The following is a 6,000-nucleotide window of genomic DNA, read 5'->3' as shown; positions in this document are numbered from 1 at the left end:
AAAGATGTATAGCTGAGAACACCAGTTGTGCTATTACATAGGCTAAAATCAGAAGGACTGAGAGGCAAAGTCATCTATAGCTATAAAGCGTTATGAAATGACTTACAAAAGCACTGGAAGTCAGAGGAAAGGAAAAGTCCATCAGTAAGAAAGGGAAGCAAATAATGGACTAGACAGAGAAGACAGAAATACCAAATGCCATTATTTCGCACTGCTCTTCACAGAAAGGTTAATAACTGTGTCAGAGCTATAAGAATGTTCCCTGTAACAAGGGGTTATGAGCAAAGGCAAGAACAAGATAAGGAGTATTTGGATAAGTGTGATATATTTGGGTCAGCATGGCCTTCTGAAATGTACCAAAAGAATTATTTACAATGACTCTCAGAAGCTTACAGAGAACAGGGCAATTGTCAGAAATCTAGAGGAAGGCAAACATAGTACCTGTCATCGCAAAGGACGGTGCAAAGGAAACAGAGGCTTGTAAATACCTAAAAAGATACAAAAAAAAAAAAATAAAAATATTGAACTTGCAGCTACCCATGAACAGTGAATAATATCTAACATGCTTTATGAAGTCAAAATGAATGCAATTTCCTTCTGTGATTGGGTGACTCATCCAAAACAGAGGAAAGCAGAAGCACTTTGTCTTTAGGCAGGTGTCTGATACCCTCTTAAGCACTGTTTTCTCATGAAAGTTGAGCTCAAACTTGTAGCTTTGAAGCTTTTTGATTAGTGAATCAGTAGAAGCTTTTAGCAAAGGTGCACACTCCTTGGTAGCAAGGAGTTCACTGGTCAGTATTTGTTACTGGGTATGCACCTGACTTTATCAAAATATTTAAGTGCAGATATGTGCAGTGGCATAAATTCCTTGAGTGGGAGGGGACTGGGCATTAAGATATTTTTAACGTCTACTTTATAAATGCTTTCCCTTAATGAAAATTGCTGTGTACAGCAGTATACTCTTCTTTGCTCTCTCTCCACCATCCCTTTCCCCAGGGTATATACTATGAAAGGGCTTTGCCTTGAGCAATAGCCTGTACTGCAGTAGAGTATCACATACAGAAAAGTTATCTAACATCATACAAAAATGTAATAGTTGGGCGGAGGATGGGAGTCTAGAGGTACGCCTTTAACAAGTTGTCTTAAAGACAATTCTTCTTAAACATTTTTCAGGCTTTTGCATAAAGATTGCAGACTAGGCATTACAGCATCTAATATGAGCAGTGGATTTATGCTCTGTAATAAATGTATCCATAGGGTGCTGCATTGTTGTTATGATAGTGAATTATAGTAAAATTAGGAGAATTAATAATGACCCAGCTGGAATAATTTAGCACTGTGATAACTAAACGCTAACCTAATACTCAGTTTATTCACAGAACTATTTATAAAGAACACTGAATGTGAGTGTCTAAGGGGAAGCTTCTATAGAAAACAAAGCGAAACCCTAATCATAAACAAATGCCATAGCACATCATTAAGAGGATTAAGTGGCTTGAAATTGATGTCTAAGGCATTTTGGTTGATTGTTGCTAAATATACCACATGCTTGACAATCATCTCCTGTTCGCCATCCTCCTCCTGCTAGTTGTATGTCATGCAGTATTATCCATGTTTACCAGGACTGCCTCGTACCAGGTCTTTATCTGCAAGGTATTCTGCTCCATGCCAGACCTGATCTGAATTTTGCAGTCTGAAGTGTTGGCACTGGTCGGTGCCAGCCCATTAATACCTTAATAGTGAGTTAGTGGCCAGCTTCAGTAAACACCGGGCTAAAAGCAAAACAGAAGAGCACAAGACTTCTGGAGTTTGCTAAATTTAGTTACCTCCGTAGTCTTTTAAACAGAAGGCTTGGGTTTTAGTTTGAAAAGTCTTTTTTTTCTAAGAAATATATCCCATTGTAATTTAAAAAAAAAAAAAGAAAAAAAAAAAGAAAAAGGAGGACATGTTCAAAAATAATTTAAAATTCAGTGAAACTTTACATGAAGAAATTAGTATTTCATTGAGTAACTCATAATACCTTTCTGAATAATTAATGTTTCTGAGACTTTGGTCTACTTATATATATGTTCTTCAAGTAACAAATGTTCATAGAATATCCTGAGTTGGAAGGGACCCACAAGGATCATTGCGTCCAGCTCCTGGCTCCACACAGGACCACACCAAAATCAGGTCAAATAATGAGTATATATACATAAATATATACATAAATAATATCCATAGGTAAAATTAATTCCCCACTCTGCCCTACTTAATGCTCCCTTGCTGTCATACCATTGGGCTGTGCTCTGTCAGGAGGAAGAAGCTGCTGATGTAATTTAGACAAGTCAAATGTTTCTGAGGAGAAGTTTATGATAGTGGAGTCATTGCATCTCTGCAAATGTCACCATGACAATCCTATCGATCTGTTCAGGCTATCGCTAAAAGCCCATGGAGAAGCGGGTTGCACTACCCAATGATAAAGCAAGGCAGGAGATACGGCTGCCTTCACGGCTATTTAATATGCATGAGCTTGTTGTAGCCATGAGCCAAATGGGAAGTAGGACCAACCCTGCAATGCTGATTGAAATCACCCCAAAGTTAATGGATTGTCTTGCGTTGATGACAGCAGCCTTTTGATCAGGCCTTACTAAACAGGGTGCCAAGTGTGCGATCGTGCACAAGGATAAAGGGAAAGTGCATCTGTGTGCTAGGACTGAGGGGAACACGGCCTGCACCCGCACTGCACCCGCCTGGTCGGTACGGGGCTGACAGCAGCAGCCTGTCACACAGCACGGCTCTGGGATGTGAGCAGGGAATACCTCGAGTTCCAATCCGATGTAACGTGTTCACCTGAAATATCACCACTTCATCATTTTTTCAGGGGTATTGAATTAAATTGTCAAAAAATGTCTCTTGAAGGTCACAGGTTGGATTTTGGAGTTAACAAGTTCTTCTGTACCTTGCAGGTTCTTACCACTTCTGTGAAGGAGCTGTCTTGTACCCATTCAGGGCACTGTTGTACTGAGTTGTTTCTTTTATATTTAGAAAAAAATGTCACTGAGATACACTTGCATGTGTGCTCTGGTGGTGTACAGTCAATGTTCTGTGCAATTCCACAAAAGGCAAATGTTGGATGATCCTGGCTGTGATCTGTTTTATTTTGTTGCAAACTAATGCCTGGATAAAGAACTCCCAAATTTTAAGTTAAGGATGTTTGGGGTGTTGGTCTTTTTCATCTTTTTTTTTTTTTTTTTTTTTTTTCCTTCCTTTATCAGTTTTATTATCAAAAACCAAGCGTAAGTCCTGATTCCAGGCTCTCTGTATGAGATACTGACAACTTAAGCTTGCTGATCTTTCCCCGAGGCTCCCATGTTCCCTGCTGTTGGCTCTACCCCTGGGCTGCAGGCAGCTGCAGAGGAATTGCAGGAAGAAATTAAGAGCAGCAAAGTTTTCAGCCATGGTTGGAATGGTTTGACCCATTCCATCTCATGTAAGATGACTTGTATGCTAAACCCACCAAGCCATTGCCTCTCGTTCTGGGACATTTCTGTGCTTCCTTCACAGCACAATTAAACTTCTGTTGGAAGTTTAGACTGTAATTTAGAATTAATCATCCCATTCTGAGGACGTCCACGTAAACAAATATTGACTACAGTAGTCACTGTCTCTGTGAACACCGTCTCAGGGTTGGCTCTTTTATTCAGTTTGTTTGTGCACTCTGCAGACCAATTCTTAGTAGGCCTCAGTCAAAGAGAACGTCCACAGAAGCGTGAGCACAACCGAAGAGCTCAGCAGTCCATTGTCTCATGATGATGGCCGTGCCACAGCAGCTTTTTAGTAATCCAGTCACCCTCTGGGAAAGCCAGATATTTGAGGAACATAAGCAGAAAGAAAAGGTATCTGCTTTGTGCCCAAGTGGAAAGACATTGCCAAATGGAATTAAAACTTCCATCTAGACAGCAATCAAAATTAGCCTTTCATCAGACATTAAGGTTACACTCAAATTGTTCTGTAAGCATTAGTAACCTAATTGTATTATTTTGGGATACATGCATAAGTAAATATTGAATATATTGGCTATCTTGTACGTAGAAATGAAGCTAAAATTTTTAGTGAAGATGGAGACTCACTACTAGGTATTGCTTCTTAAATGCCTTGCTATTCATGCTGTGGGATGGATTATTTGAGTCACTGTTTCCCTTTTTGGTTGATTTAACCCAATGTATTCCTACATTCAGTCAGCATTTAAACGACTAGGCAAGATGCAATCTTCATAAATTATTACAGACCAGTGGAAGTCTATCACATTGCATATAGGATTTTGAGTACAGAATAATGAAGGATCTTGCTCTGAGTCAGAACTGGCATTTTTATCAAGAAAAAAAATCTTTTAAAAATAATATGTGTAACAGACTGTAAATGAATGTATATCAACACAATCCATAAAATGCACGCAACCTGCTGAGAGATATGGCAGTATCATTCCTGTATAAATCAGTTCATAAACTCGTTTTTAATTTTTTTTGGCAGAGTTATGAAGCCAATTAGCTTGGTAATAAATATTCAGCTTTAATGGGCAAGTAAATAATTAATGTTATTGCCTTTGTAAATTTAGCTTTTCAGTTATAAATTAACATAATTAAGAGTAATGTTTCAGTATGCATTTTACCAGCCAAATCTAAATCAAGCAATTAAACTGTAGGTTTTCCACATCAAATGAGTTGCGTTTATAATGATACAAACTGCAGAAGTAAATTTGTTTTTCATGGTCAGATTCATTACAAAAACATGAAGGAGAATATTCTGTAGGAGATGTAATCAAGTATATTATTTGAAGAACCATTAATATATACTTTAACTACTTTTTGTTGTCCTTCCACAGTAAAATAGAAAGGGGAAAGCACACTTCCCATCAGTCTCTGGCACTGGGATAATTGTCTGGGTGTAATTATAACGCTCACTGAAAGATGGTTATTGCTGAAGAACTGTTGTCACATCTCTTTGTTGAATTGATTGCAAATATGCAAGGTATGGATTCGAAAAGATAAAAATTGCTCTGTAGTCATTAACTTCAAAAGCTCCAGGCTGACTGAGGCCAGCTGAGAGTTTGATCATACCTCCTTCCCCCACCCCGCTTCGTGTTGCTCCTTACCTTCTGTGATGTGCACGTGCCATCCTCCTGTGCCATTCCTCAAACTTAGGGAGCAACCAAAGCAGTGGTGCTGTTCTTGGGGAGAGCAGATGGGTTAATAGGAACATGTAACTATTAGCATTTCTAATTGGGATGCAAGTCGGAGCTGCTGAATCCAGCCCTTTCAGCAGCTGCTACAGAAGAGCAAAGCACGTGGCTGTAACTTCAGGTGGGCTCAGGAGGTCACATCGAGATTTCTGAAGATGCATTTGAGGGGTGGTTAAGGCATGTCTGAAGCCACATAGCTCATGAAAGCTTTCAAGCTTCAGGGACATCAGACTGTATAAACTTGGGCCAATATTATTATTATTATTATTACTGAATTGCAGAACATTTCCATTTCTGTGAACGGTGCCAGTTTGTGACTTTAAAGTACTGCTTTTGGGTGGAAACAGGAAGAATCCAGGAGAAGTGACTCTAAAGCACATGCATGTATAGACACACACGTGCACCCTCACAGGAAAACTTGAAGTTTGAAAATATGTCTTGAGTCAAACAAGGCCTGAAAGCCCCTACTGAAGCAACAGAGCCATAGACGTTTCTAATCTTGCAGGCTCCGCAGATTGTAATTTATCATGGGCTGAGCAGTCTATTTATAGCTCTTCAAAATGTTTCTGAGAGCAACATTTCGCAAACTGCCAAAAGTTTGCAGATTTGCAATGAGAAGAGTTTCTTGATGCGCAGGCTTGCCCACATCCAAACCTGTTCATTGACATTTCTAAAAGCTGTGATTTCATAGTCATTTTATGTCCCATAACCCAGGGGGCAAATTTATCACTGGCAGAAGCCTACTGAAGTCGGCGAAGTTACACCAGAGATAAATTCAG

This window comes from Oxyura jamaicensis, chromosome 13 (assembly GCF_011077185.1).
Source record: "Oxyura jamaicensis isolate SHBP4307 breed ruddy duck chromosome 13, BPBGC_Ojam_1.0, whole genome shotgun sequence".
NCBI classification, from domain to species: Eukaryota; Metazoa; Chordata; class Aves; order Anseriformes; family Anatidae; genus Oxyura; species Oxyura jamaicensis.
The sequence above is the reverse complement of the archived record's forward strand: the minus strand, read 5'-3'. Positions refer to the sequence as shown.